Source organism: Odocoileus virginianus, chromosome 16 (genome assembly GCF_023699985.2).
Source record: "Odocoileus virginianus isolate 20LAN1187 ecotype Illinois chromosome 16, Ovbor_1.2, whole genome shotgun sequence".
Lineage (NCBI taxonomy): Eukaryota > Metazoa > Chordata > Mammalia > Artiodactyla > Cervidae > Odocoileus > Odocoileus virginianus.
In genome coordinates, this window is record NC_069689.1 from 57550820 (window position 1) to 57566312 (window position 15493).

Consider the following 15493-nt stretch of genomic DNA (forward strand, 5'->3'; position numbering starts at 1 on the left):
GAGAAATGCAAATCAGAACCACAATGAGGTACCATTATACGCCAGTCAGGATGGCTGCTATCCAAAAGTCTACAAGCAATAAATGCTGGAGAGGGTGTGGAGAAAAGGGAACCCTCTTACACTGTTGGTGGGAATGCAAATTAGTACAGCCACTATGGAAAACAGTGTGGAGATTTCTCAAAAAGCTGGAAATAGAACTGCCATATGACCCAGCAATCTCACTTCTGGGCATACACACCAAGGAAACCAGATCTGAAAGAGACACATGCACCCCAATGTTCATCGCAGCACTGTTTATAATAGCCAGGACATGGAAGCAACCCAGATGCCCATCAGCAGACGAATGGATGAGGAAGCTGTGGTACATATACACCATGGAATATTACTCAGCCATTAAAAAGAATTCATTTGAATCAGTTCTAATGAGATGGATGAAACTGGAGCCCATTATACAGAGTGAAGTAAGCCAGAAAGATAAAGACCATTACAGTATACTAACACATGTATATGGACTTTAGAAAGATGGTAACGATAACCCTATATGCAAAACAGAAAAAGAGACTCAGATGTATAGAACAGACTTGTGGACTCTGGGAGAAGGTGAGGGTGGGATGTTTCAAGAGAACAGCATTGAAACATGTATATTATCTAGGGTGAAACAGATAACCAGCCCAGGTTGGGTACATGAGACAAGTGCTCGGGCCTGGTGCACTGGGAAGACCCAGAGGGATTGGGTGGAGAGGGAGGTGGGAGGGGGGACTGGGATGGGGAATACATGTAAATCCATGGCTAATTCATTTCAATGTATAACAAAAACTACTGTAGTGATGTAAAGTAATTAGCCTCCAACTAATAAAAAAATAAAAATTAAAAATAAATAAATAAATAAATAAATAAATAAAAAGAAAATCAGTTGTCTTTATATGTGTGGGCCTATTTCTGGACTCTGTTCTCTGCCAGTAACCTATTTATCTGTTCCTACTAATACCACATTCTCCTGATTACTGTGGCTTTACAGTACATTTTTAAGAATAAGTGTATTTATTGTTGGACTCATTGGCTCTTCATTGCTGTGCATGGGCCTTTTCTAGTTGTAGTGTGTGGGCTTCTCATTGTGGTAGCTTCTCTTGTTGTGGAGCATGGGCTTCTAGGGCATACAGTCTTCAGTAACCCTGCAGCAGGTGGGATATTCCCCAACCAGGGATCAAACCTGTGTCCCCTGCCTTGGCAGGTGGATTCTTAACCACTGGACCACCAGGGAAGTCCCATAGTACATTTTGAAATCAAGTTGTGTGTGTCCTTAAGCTTTGTTATTTTTTTAAGATTCCTTTGACTACTCTAGGTCCTTTGCATTGCCACTTATAATTAACTCATCTATTTCAACAAAAAATGTCCTTTGGAAATTCAATTGGAATTAATCTACAGATTAATTTTGGGGAGAAATAAACTCTTAACAACACTGTGTCTTTTAACGTTTGAACTTTGGTTTGGACTTTGACCCTTTGAATTTCTCTCTCACAAAGTCTGTGTGCATGTATGTATATATATGTATATGTATATATGTTGGTCAACTCTATTCAATAGAAATTTCTTTATTCTTCTTCCACTGAGCTGAAAACTTTAACTGCAAGCACCTACCTTCGTGGCTCAGAAGCAGGGAGATTATGTATTAAAGATAAGTTGATTTTGGGATGAGTTAGTGATAAGAATGAATAAGAGGGACATCCCTGGTGGTCCAGTGGTTAAGACTCGTGCTCCCAATGCAGGGAGCATGGGTTCAATTCTTGGTCAGGGAACTAATATCTCATATACTGTGGTGTGGCCAAAAACAGGAATAGGAGAGAGAGGCATGGACTCTTCTCTCTGTACTTGTAGGGAGCACAGGCTATGGCTTTCCTATATGAAGGTCCAGTGTGGGAACGGAGTGGTTAGAAATGGGAAGGGGAGCATCTAGAGCTAAGATTAGGGAATTCTGGGGGGAGAGATCAATTGTATGCGTTTGGCTAATAACTGGTATCTGAAGAAGCTGAGAGAAAAAGTAGCCATCTTAGGCAGATACATCTCATGTAAATATATCTTCCCCAAAAGAACATATGTCCCATTCAGGGCTCGGCTGAGTCTTTGGGTCTGAAAGATAAATAGACTTTCACTTCTCAGGTCTGGTCACTGGGGTGAATATTTCACTGTAGCAGAAAATATGACAACTATACCATAATATACAAATGGCTACATGGGACTTTCCTGGTGGTCCAGTGACTAGGACTCCACGCTCCCAGTGCAGGGAGTTGTATCCCTGTCCAGGAAACTAGATCCTGTATGCTGCAACTAAGAGTTCACATGCTGCAAAGAAAGATCTTGCTTGCGTGGCGTGTTCAGTCGCTGTTGTGTCCGACTCTTTGCAGCCCCACGGACTGTAGCCCACCGGGCTCCTCTGTCCATAGGATTCTCCAGGCAAGAACACTGGAGTAGGTTGTCATTTCCTCTTCCAGGGGATCTTCCCGACTCATGGATCGAACCTGCATTCCTTGCACTGGCAGGTGGATTCTTTACCCGCTGAGCCACCTGGATGCCTTAACAAAGATCAAAGATGCCATGTGCTACAGCTGAGACCCGGAGCAACCAAATAAAAAAAATAAAAAGCTACTGCTTATTGGGCGCCTGTTCTGTGCTAGGCCCAATACTGCCATTTTCCATAGGTTTCATTTTCTCAACAACCTCTGGGGATAGATAACAGTTAGTTGTAGTTGACAGGTGAAGAAGTTACGGATTTGAATAGTGAAGTGCACTGGGGCCACATGGGTGAAAGTAGAAGAGACCTTTCAGTAACTCCCACACCTCCTGGTCTCTGCGCATAGCACTGATCTACACTCACATTAAATCTCACAGCCGTGATGCCCCTGAGACCTCATCACACTGAGGGAAGCCCTGCTGACGTCTAATCTACCTGCCTGGCAGCTTCTTTTCTCCATAAATCTAGACCAAGCCCAGGGTGAGCTTCTCTGTCAGATTCTGTCTCCGCCGTGCCTTCATTAGTCCAAAGGAGATGGAACACTATGGCCATCAGGCCTGGAAATTAGGCTGGGGAAATCCCCGGTGGTGGTGAGGCCATTATCACTCAGCCCCGGCTGGCTTCTGGGCTTTTAAGTGCATTAGAGCACTCTGCATTGACTCGATGGGCTGCTGCATGCTGGCTGGCTTGTCAAATTACCTCTCATTTGTACAGCTCACCTGATGTTGCTGAAGCACTTTCCTGGCATCAGGAGCTGCTGGTCCATCCTGAGGGATCTGGGGACTGAGCCTTGTTTTACAGATGGGGAAGCTGAGACCTGGCTGTATCAAGTAAGTACATATTCAGTCTCCCTCAAATGCTTCATGTTTGTAACTGGAATGATTGTTTTTTTTTCATGTGGCTGGATCTCAAGTTTCAATATGAGAGTTTAATGAGCCTCCGAGTGAGGCTATGTTTGGGGGGGTCAAAGTGAAGCAGAGAGGGGATGATTCTTTCAGTATAGCATATGGGTCCTGTTTGTTGTTTTTGTCGTTAGTCGCTAAGTTGTGTCCATCTCTTTTGTGACCCCATGGACTGTAGCCCGCCAGGCTCCTCTGTCCATGGGATTTCTCAGGAAAGAATACTGGAGTGGGCTGCCATTTCCTTCTCCAGGGGATCTTCCTGACCCAGGGATCAAACCCACGTCTCCTGCATCTCCTGCATTGCAGGCAGATTCTTTACCACTGAGCAACTGGGAAAACCCTTAGATGTTTGCTACCTCTCATAGCATCTACTACGTGCTAGATTTGGAACTAGACAGACACTTAGGATGGAGTCTGAAGGGGATATACAACCAGGCACAAAGCAGAGTCTTCAGAAATGGTTCAAGCCAAAAGAACCCCAACAGCTAGCAGTTGGGGCCGGGCATCAGTCCCCCAAAGTGCTAGGAAAGACACATTAAAGATGGGAGCCCAAGTAGCCCCCTCAGTGAACTGGACCTCATATTGGAGGTGGAGCCAAAGCTGGTGGGAATTCCTTGTGCTGAGCCAGTCTGCCAGGAGCAGTGACCTTATTTTAAGTCCCTATCCACTGGAGGCTTTGCAGGTGGCACAGTGGTAAAGGATCTCACTGCCATTGCAGGAGACACAGGGGATTCGGGTTTGATTGCTGAGTCAAGAAGATCTCCTGGAGAAGGAAATGGCAACTCACTTCAGTATTCTTGCCTGGGAAAACCTATGGACAAGAGGAACCTGGTGGGCTACTGTCCATAGGGTCACAAAAGAGTCAGACACAACTGAACGACTGAACAACACCCATTTTGGGAAGGGAGCCTGACAACTTCCTACCTAAGTCAGTCATTCTGAGATACAGGAGTCAGACTGAGCTTTTCAGTAGGGACAGTAGGAATGAGGAGCTTGGAAAGGCCAAGGTCAGGGGATGAGACCAGGGCTCATGGGTAAAACTTACTACATCTACAAAGTTGGAAAAAATGGTGTTTCTGACTGCTGTCCTAGAATCCAGACTACCTTTCCAGCTAGTTGTATCTCTTTACCACTCTCTGAAGGCAGGAATCTCTACTGCAGTGAAGTTGTAAAAATGTAGAAATGTAAAAATAATTGCGGGGAGTTGTGCAAATGTTCTTTCTTCAGTACAGGCCCTTTGGTTGGCCTGGTAGGAGGAGGCAGCTCTGAATGAGAAGTATCTGTAATCTATATTTTGAATAAGTCAACTAAGAGATTCAGGGGCAGATAGAGGATTGAGGCTGGTGGCTCAGATAGTTAACGAATCCACCTGCAATGCAGGAGACCTAGAATCGATCCCTGGGTTGGGAAGATCCCCTGGTGAAGGGAATGGCAACTCCAGTATTCTTGCCTGGAGAATCCCATGGACAGAGGAGCCTTGTGGGCCACAGTCCATGGGATCATAAAGAGTCAGACTTGACTGAGCGACTAATATTTTCAGGGGATGATGGAGACAGTTTTACAAATACCAGGAAATCCATTGGCACTTGACCCTGTTCAGGGCCATATGCAGAAGGGAAGGGAGTCTGCAGCACATCAACTTCTGTGTAGGATCCTCAAACAGACTCACCCCAGCCTGTCACCCAAGTCCCTTGCCTAGATATTGGCCCAGTCTTAGGATCCAGATTTTGTGCTCTGAGATTCTGCCCATTGTTCCTCAGATTCTTAGCCCTGGTTCTTTTGGTCCAACTCCCGGTCTACCCACCAACCCCCCCACTTGCTTCACCGTTACGTGTCCTAGTTGCCCTTCTGGAACTTGACCGCTTGCTGTCGGGGTCCATTCCCAGCCCTCCTCCCACGATTCCACCCCAGTGAATGACTACACAGCATGAGGTTGGACTGCTACTTGTTACAAGTAAGACTTTGACATTGAGAAACTTCTAAAAACCAGTGACCCAGGGAAGATAGGGCTTTTGTACCTAATTTTAAGGTTGTCCCGTGGTTTGAATACCACCCTTCCACTGCAAGAGGCACAGCTCTGATCCCTGGTTGGGGAACTAAGATCCCGCATGCTGTGTATAGCCAAAAAATAGAAAAAAAAACAAAACAAAAACAAAAACAAAACGTTAATTGATGGTGAAACCTAGAAGCTGGAATTTCGTGAGGTTTATTTGACTTTCTCTTTTGGAGTGGATAGTGAAACTGTGGTACATTGAGAGATAAATAATTTCAAACAACTTGTAGATTTTATTTAATAATCTAGGACCCCTTCATCTAATGAGAAGCCCATATATGTATGTTGACTCTATATCTCTCATGAAGAGTTCTCAGAACTCAAAGGTAGGGGCTGATCCAGCAAATATTTTAAATTTGTGAAACTTGTTTCTTTCTCCTCATTTCCTTCTCAGAATTTTCCACAGTGTCTAGGACTCTACTCAATTCATCATAATGGACTAAGGCCCACTAATGATTTCATTATAACTTAATTACCTCTTTAAAGACCCTATCTCTAAATACAATCACATTTCTTTGAGACAAAATTTATTTGGCTGTGCTGGGTCTTCGTTGTGGCGTGTGGAATCTAGTTCCCTGACCAGGGATTGAACTCAGGCCCCCTGCATTGAGTCTTATCCACTGTTCCATGAGGGAAGTCCCTACAGTCACATTCTGATGTACTCGGGGTTAGGACTTCAACATATGAATTTGGGGGACAGATTTTTACCACCTGTTCCCACACCCCAGCCTTTCTCTGGCATCCAAAATGTTCAGTGGCTTCTACAAATGGTATCTTTTTATATTAGTCTATTCCTACTTGGATGATGTTGGTATGTAGAATTTTTAGGGTCTAGTTGTGTTAGGTATTGAAGTTCATTGTTGGTGATATGTTGCAAATATTTCCTATTTGTCTTTTGTCCCGTTCATTTAAAAAACCACATAATTAAAAAATGATTGCTTTTGGATATTGAGTGATAGTTTGAGCTTTCTCCTGTGATAGAAATGAATATAAATAAAATGGCAGAGAATGTTAAGGATTGGCATAGCTGGCATCTGAAAATACCAGATGGAGGGCAGACATGGCTGAAGTAGGTACGCCTCTCTGGGGTCTCAATTCCACCCCCACCCCCGCCCGCCCTGTTATGGGATAAATGCCCCCTTCATCCACCTCCCTGCCTCTGGCCCATGCTAATAATAACCTTTGGAAAAAATAGCCTTAAACTTTCCAGCACCTCTATTTTTTTCTACTCAGGAAATCTGGGGTAAAAACCATAAGCAAGAATATAGTTAACTACATGTCAAATTTTTCTAGTTTTCTATCCAAGAAAGTGTGGCTCAGAATACAGATAGTCTGATGTTTGGGGGGGAGGGGAGGGGACAAAACTGGAAAATCATTAGTTGCCCTCCTGCTCCCTACCTGACTGTTAGATCTGTGCAGAACTGGAAGAGATGCACTATTCTTTGAAGGAGGCTTATCTTGGGGGGAATATTGATTCTGACCACATCTATCTCTGTCTCAAAAGTCATTTCATGTTTGAAAGAAGTGATATAGTTGATAAAAGAAGATAAAAATATCTCCACTTGATATGACTTAGTAATCATCATATTCTGTCTTTAAAAAAAATAACCAGCTGGAGTTTCTGTGACTGTTGCTGCTTCTAAAATGACCCCTTATGGGAGGGGTCTGGGCATTTATCCCAAGAGACTGCTGGGTTTCTAAAACTCTTCTTAAGTGCAATGTCTTTTGAATAAAGTCCACACCCTTTGAGGCTAAAGCAGAATTTCAGAAACCACCCCAAAGCCTTTGAATACAGCTAGGAAGTCAGTTTTGTGATTCTGTAGTGACAGAAGTTGACTGATGCTCAAGCTAATGAAGCTTAAGTCTCAGATTCTCTAGGTTGTTGGGGTCCCTTCTCGGGGTCAGCAGGTACTCCTCCAGGACTAAGTGGAGAAAGCAGCCACCCCAGCCTACCTCTGCTAGACTGCGATGCTTGAGCTGCATGTCCATCCTCTACGTGTGTCCTGTCCCTCCTTCCTTCTGTGCTAGGAAGCCACTCCCCGTGCCCCCCACTCAACACCAGTAACACCCCAGGTCCTCACTCCAAGCTATTGAAGAGACCAGGAGTGCAACTGGTTCTTGTTGTTTAGTCACTAGCGTCTGACTCTTCTGTGACCCCATGGACTCTAGCGTGCCAGGCTCCTCTGTCCATGGGATTTCCCAGCAAGAATACTGGAGTGAGTTGCCATGCCCTCCTCCAGGGGATCTTCTAGACCCAGGGATCAAACCCATGTCTCCTATATTGGCAGGCAGATTCAGGGGGATTTACAAAAGGCTTTGATGTTTAAGGCAGTTATTCTGAACTATCAACACTAAAAAAAAAAAAAAAAAAAACAGATTTCCATCAAGCATGCTGGAAGAAATACTGAATTACTTCTCTAGTCTGTTGATAGAGAACAATGTCACAAAATCAGTGTCATATGAGCAAGCACTCAAAGTGTATGAAGCCCAGAAAGGGTAGGAAAAATGTATCATAGGATTGTGTTAAGCAATTAATGAATGATGGTGATTTAAGTAATTTTCCTGAATTGTGCCAGTTTTCACTTTATTGCCTCTCAATTCCTACCCACCCTCCTTTGCTCTGCTTTGTCATACCAGGGTGAGCCATGTAAACGTTGCTCCTCCACCTGCTGGCATAGTATCAAGCTTTGCCCCAGAAGGTTGCTGGAGGGGTGCTGGAGGACAAAGATGCTTTTCGTTTCCTGCTTCCTGCTTCCTGCCTCTCTTCTTGCTTCTGGGGCTTTTGGCCAAACCCCATGGGGCTTATCCTCATGCAAGCTTCAGGACCACCCCAGTGGGTGGTTCCAGTGATTTCTGCTAGCACTGCAGCCAGCTTCTGGCAAGTCTCCCAGGCACCCAGCAGGAGGAGTGCCAACAAGCCTCTCTGGTGCCCTGATGGGCAACTTTCCAGTGCATTTCCCTGCAGAAACTTTTCAGTAAGTTCCACTCGCATCCCAGAGAATAGCTCCTCAGTAAGTATAGTCCACACCCTGGCACATGATTTATTGCTTGTCAGACCTGGCCCGAGACACCTCAGTGAACTGCTTCACCATCCAGTGGGCCACACCCATACACCCTCTCCATCAAGGTCTGAATCTCAGCCCTGGTGAGGGTGGGACAGTGGGGAACGCTTCCAAATATTTTGTCTTTGCTTTTGGTATTAAGTCCAAAAAACAAAAAAATCATTGCCAAGATTGATATCAAGGATCTTACCCCTGTTTTCTTCTAGTTTTATTGTTTTGGATCTTACGTTCAAGTCTTAAATCCATTTGAGTTGATTTATGTGTATGGTGTAAGGTAGAGAGAGGTCCAGATTCATTCTTTTGCATGTGGATATCCAGTTTTCCCAGAACAATTTATTGAAGAGACTGCCCTTTCTCCATTCTATATTCTTGGCTCTTGTTTCATAGATTAATTGATCACGGAGGTGTGGGTTTATTTCTGACTCTCTATACTGTTTCATTGATCTGTGTGTCTGTTTTTTTTCCCCCAATACCATATGGTTTTGATTATTATAGCTTTGTAATATAGTTTAAAATCAAGAGGTATGATGCCTCCTAATTTGTTTTTCTTTCTAAAGATTACATTGGCTATTTGTGGTCTTTTGTGGGTTCATACAAGTTTCAGGATTGTTTTTTCTGTTTCTGTGAAAAATGCCATTGGGATAGTGATTGCACTGAGTCAAGTGTATAGAACATTTTGGACACTTTGGGTTGTATGGACATTTAAACACTATTAATTATCTACACTGAGAATTATAAGATATTGTTGAAAGAATTTGAAAGACAAATAATTGGGAAGATACTCTGTGCTCTTGAATTAGAAGAATTCAGTGTGTGTGTACACACATGTAACTATTATTTATTTATTTATTTTTTGCTGGTTTAGTATCTTATATATATGATAAGTATAGGGAAATCATAGTCTTGAAGTATGCTTAGAATACTGCATTACTTAAACCAAAGTCTAACAGAATGTCTACAACTAGAAGCAGCTAATGAAACTAAATCCAAAGTTATGACAAGGGGAAACTCATTCTCATTTGAAGCTGTGTCTCTTAGAGGACTCAAAGCCATTCGAGGCAAGGTGACGGCAGTACCTTTAGATAATTCCAAACAGGGCCAGAAATCAGCATTTCCAAATACTTCAGAAAAGTCCACAGAAGTGTTTCAAAGACTTTTATGCAAAAGAATATCTATCTTCCTGCATCAGTGAGTGGTAGTGCCCATCATCATTTCCTATGTAACACAAAGACAAAGGCAAGTCTGTACACTTGATCAGATATCAAAGGAATGGGAGGTGGACCATCAGGTCACCTTACAGCTTCTGCTGGCATTTTACTATGTGCTGTTCACCAGTGTGAGTCAGGTGGACTTTAGTGGGAGAATAGTGTCTAGTGGCCAGGACCTCTTTTGGGCATTTCTTCCTAAGTGGATTACACAACAGATAAGGAATAGGGGAGGTAATACAGGGGAGCTACTCTTTCCAGCTCAGAAGGAGTTGATGAAGCCCATATATGCATTCAAGAAGCCCATGGGATCCTCTAGCTGTGGATAGTGGCTAATGTGGTCATCCAGAATCGGCACTGTGGACCGCGGCAGCATTTTCCTGTACAGCTCCAAAAACTTGGGATAGGGGCTCACCGGATCCAGTGGCCCATAGATAAAATGAATGGGAATAGATACAGAGGCAAGGGCTCCCACCCAGCGTCTTCTAAACTTCTTCCTCTGATTGATGTACTGCAAGAGACTGTCGATAACCAAGTTCCCATCATTGTTGCTTATCCCTGCCCACATGTCCCACAGCTCACTCTCAGAAGGTCGGGTGTATGGCCCAAAGACGGGGGTGAGACCTCGAGAGAATACGAAGAAGTTCATCAACCGTGTGAGGATGGGTGACAGCATGCCTCCATCTTTGAGAAGCTTTTATAGAAGGAGAGGATGGTGAGTCTCAGGAAATATACCTCCATTTGACAGACACAGACTCTTGATTGTAAGCTGACCAGATCGATTCTGCTTGAATCTGTAGAGCAGCTCCTGAGCTACCGTGTCCCTATAGTCGTGAGACAACAGGTTGATCCTACGGCCCTGGAGCCCCAGATGTCGCAGAAGTGCCTCCACGATGCTGGCCTGCTAGAATATGGAATAGTGATGCGGCCTCAGTTTGTCACTGAAGCCAAAGCCTAGGAAATCAAGGGCAATCACTCAATGAAACCTGAGGGTCAGACCCTCCCAAATCTTGTACCAATCATAGCTGGATGTTGGAAAGCCATGTAAAAGCACGACTATCTCCGGACTTCCGACCACACCCACAGAGTCTTGGTAGAAGATGCACAGCCCCTTGTAGGTGAAAAATTTGCCTGATGACTTCCATGAGTGAAGAGTAGGGGAAAGCTGCTAGGGCAGGATGTGCAGATAGGCTGCAAGCAGGGGCACCGCCAACAACCCCACCTGGACCCACCACTGCCGCATCCCCAAGTGTGCCCATTCCCACTCATTGGGTGGGCTGGGAGGGTAAAGGTGGATGGACATTTCTTCCCTGCCCGTCTCCTAGCTGATTTAGTTAAGACCTGGGCTACAAGACTCCATGTTTGGGGGACCAGGTTGCGCATGCGCCTATTATTTATTTAAAAAAGAAAATTCTTTCATTTGTGACAACATGGATGAACTTAGAGGGCATTTTGCTGAGTGAAATTAGACAGAGAAAGACAAATACTTCATGGCATTACTTGTATGTGGCCTCTGGAAAAAAGTTTAACTCATGGAAATAGAGCAGAAATGTAGTTGCAGAGGGTTGGGAGGAATAGGGAGAGGTTTGTTAAAGGGTATAAACTTTCATTTATAAGATGAATAAGGTTTGAGGATTTAATGTATATATGTCCCAATCACTATAGGTGATAACACTGCATTGTATAAATGAAATTTGCTAAGAAAATAGAACCTAAATGTTCTCATAAAAAGGATAAATATGTGAGGTGAAGGATAGATGTGTTAATTAACTCAGTGGAGGGATCCTTTCACAATATATATGTATATCAAATCATCACATAGTACACCTTAAATATCTTAAAATATCTTATGATGGAAAAGGGGAAACAGGACAGATGGGGAAATAGAAAACAGATATCAAGATGGTAGCTATAAACGCAACCATATTGATGATTAATTAAATGTAATGGTTTAAACACTCTAATTAAAAGTCAGAGATTATCACATTGAATTAAAAAAAACACTATGTGCTATCTAAAGGAAACCGCTTTAAAATAAAGATATACATGGGTGAAACCTAAAGGATGACAACCTATCCCATGTACACATTCATTAAGCACCCCCAAAGCCTGCCTAGTTACTGTACTAGCACATGAGCAAGAACAGCTCCGTTTTGTCCATAAATTTGCCATTCCTCTAAATGTACCACACAATGAAGCTGTACACTCGTTTTTACACCATCTTCCCTAGCATCTCCTCTGGGAGGCCTGAATGGGAAGTGACTTCTGTGTTGCAAAATAAGGTGTAATCCCAGTCCTCAGCTAACACATCCATTGCCACACTGGGTGTCCTTCCAGTAGCTCTAATGCGGATATCATTGTTGCTTCTACATAGACCCTTTTCCCCTCCAAGCAGCATTACCATTCATTCTGGGGATATTTTACCCTGAAAACCACTGTTGAGCTGCCAAGGCAGGAACCTCTTGGCTAAGTTTTATGGAGTTGAAATGGGCACAGCAGGCACTGCACCACACTTCCATCAGGCCAGACAACCATGGCCTTTCAGCTGGAAGGAAGGACGGAACTGCCAATAAAGCAGGTCAGTCTGACTTGTCAGCTGCGAGGCCGTCTCTGTGTTGTGGTCTCTTAAAACCCCTCTGTCAGACTCTGAAGAAATCCACACATCTGCTGGTGATTAGGGGAGCAAAGAGGTGGTCTAATCCCCTCTCCATCCAGAGCACACGCACACCTAGGTCTAAAGAATGTTCAATGAATTCCTTTTAAAAATGTAGCTTCATTCTTACTGAAGTGATATGTGCACACAATTTTAGAAGTCAATAATACCCCACGACTTACAGGAAAGGAAGCACTCCTTCTCCCCAGGCTGCCTGCACCCTACTTTTTGCTCCCCATCGCCACCACTCAGAATGCATGCTTTTAAACCGTTTAGCGTTTTCTTCTCTCTCTCTTTTTAAACATTGCTGTTTCTACATAATGTATATATATTACTAGCTATAATTTTTAAAATTTTGGAAGTAATTTATTGACTTCCTACTATTGAAATACTGTTATGACTCCAATCCCCTGGCCCCTGGCATCTATTGATACCCATGTATTGGGTTGGCTGAAAAGTTTGTTCGGGTTTTTCATTGGAATGAATTTTTCGGTCAATCCAATGCTTTGTGACTCTATGAATTTGACTATTCTCAGTACTTCATATAAATGGAATTGAATGGTATTTGTCTGTACCTAATGTGTATTAAAATGCATTATATATATATTTAATATTTATTTGGGTGGGTTGAATCTTGGTTGCAGCACATAGGATCTTTCGTGAGGCACATGGACTTAGTTTCTCCACAGCATGTAGGATCTTAGTTCCCTAACCAGGGATTGAACCAATGTCCCCTGCAAGACAGATTCTTAACCACTGGACCACTATCGAAATCCCTGGGATGCACTTTTAAGGTTAACTTACTATATGTTCCACAAACATTGCACCTCTGTTTTTCCCCTAAACCACCATATACCCCTTCCCCATCTTCCTAATTTATATAGTGTTTTGGTCAAATTGACATTTTGTATTGTCATTGTTTTGATTATGCAAATATTGTTCACAGCTATACCGTGTATTGTATTATGATTATATTTTCCTTATTATATGATTTAAAATAATTGCTTTACTTTTTATTTACTTAGTTTCTTAGCAGTTCCTTATCATTGATTCAGCCCCAAACATTCTAAAAGAACCCGAACAATCCTCTTGTGCATGTGTGTTAAGTCACTTCAGGCATATCTGACTCTTTGTGACCCTTGGACTGTAGCCCAACAGGCTCCTCTGTCCATGGGATTCTCCAGGCAAGAATACTGGAGTGGGTTGCCATGCCCTTCTCCAGGGGATTTTCCCAACCCAGGGATTGAACCTGCTGCTTCTCTTACATCTCCTGCATTGGCATGCAGGTTATTTACTACTAGTGCCATCCAAAAAGCCAAAACAATCCTCTTACAGGGGTCAAACACACCAACTCATCTGTCAGTTCCATGCTTTTCCCTTACAGGCGCCCTCCTGAAACCCACGTGTCAGAACCGCGTGGGGGTGGGGAGGGGGAAGGAGGGCCTTACTGACCTCACTTCTCTGCTCTCATCCAGCGTTTCTCTGGTCCAGCCCTCCGGAGAATAAGTCTCCTGTCTTCCACAAAGAGAGGCAGGGTCATTCCCATGGCTTTCCATCCTGCACTTAGAATCTGGGGGCCCAACGCCTCCTTATTAGGGCTTTAACCAGCTCTCTGTTCTGCCCTGCGCTGCCAAGCCCACCCTATTCTTTCCCTTTGAAGGTGTCTGTGCCTTGATTTCTGAAACTTTCCAGGCTCCTTTACTGGGAATAAATTTTTTCTTTTTTAACCATTTTCATTTCCTCTGCAGCGGTCAGATTTTTGCTCTCGGAGCTCAGTGAAGGCAGCACCATTTATTCAACTGTTTTCAATTTTCCCAAATTTGGTTGACATCTCTAGTCTGTCATCTCTTCTCTGACTCTCTTTCTAATTCTCTTAGTGTCCTTCTGTGGGAATCAGGGAAGAGGTGGAGATAAACATGTGTTATGTCTGCTTTGTTTAGCTGAAAAACCTCCTTCAATCAATTCTTAACTTCTGTTCTAGTGATAGAATCAATCTGTTTGCAGTCAAAAGGGTGGGAGGGGTGAGCCTACCCAGGTTCATGCCATGTACCATTTAGGAGTAGTCAGCCACAGAGGTTTTTTTTTTTTTTAATTTTTATTGGGGTATAGTTACTTTACAATGTTGTGTTAGTTTTCTGCTGTACATTAAAGTGAATCAGCCATACATATGCAGATATCCCCCCGTTTTTTAATTTCCTTCCCATTTAGATCACCACAGAGCACTGAGTGTTCTCCGTGCCATAAATAGGTTCTCGTTAGTTATCTGTTTTATACACAGTGCTGTATTTATGACAGTCCCAGTCTCAGTAGGCCATAGAGTTTTAGGGACCTTTATGGACAGTCATGTTTGTCTTCTCAGTATATCTCGCATGCTTGACCCCAGTTTATAATAACTACTCAGTGCATGAGCAGTTAGGTTCCCTTTGGAATGCTTCCTTGCCATCTCCTACTCCCCACTCCCAGTTTTTTTTTTATTCCTCATAGTCTCCCTAAAATGGTTACTTTTGGTCATGGCCTTGGGTGTGCATTGTCAATCTATGGATCAGTCTTTAGCAGTGAATTTCTCTCTTTTGTTCGTTGTTGGAGAGAGGGTGGAGGGAATCTCACATCCTGCCGGTTGGATGGAAAAAGACCATTATGGTCATCTGGTCTCCAGGTGGATTATCTAAAATACATCAGCTATCCATGCTGTTGGCATATCTCCTGTATTTTATCATTCTGAAGAGTATCTGCCTTCTCCCCAGACTTGGGATATGTTAGGAGCATCCTTTTGAATTATCTTAGCCTTGCAAGTCATGGGCTCTAGAAAAGAATGGGGGAGAGAATACCTACAAATGTGTTTTAAATATGTTGGATGTATTAATTAGTATTTGCGATTTCCCAATCCTTTTATTTATTTATATTAGGTTTAAAAACAAATGGCAATATATTAGCTTTAAAAACAAAGTGCAATATATTAGCTTTGAAAACAAAGTGCAACGGAGCTGAATACACTTGTGTTACAGCTCTTGCCTCTTTTCATTCTGTCTGGGCAGGCCTTAGTAATTTGGCATAAGCCCTCTATATGCTATGTAATTTGATTAAATAATTCTCTATGGTGTACCAAGTT

General features: G+C 43.1%; 1 pseudogene; it reads right to left on the reverse strand.

The window, feature by feature from the left end:
- Positions 1–9570: 9570 nt before the first annotated feature.
- LOC110127363 (mesoderm-specific transcript homolog protein pseudogene) lies at positions 9571–10974 on the reverse strand (annotated as a pseudogene).
- Positions 10975–15493: the final 4519 nt, after the last annotated feature.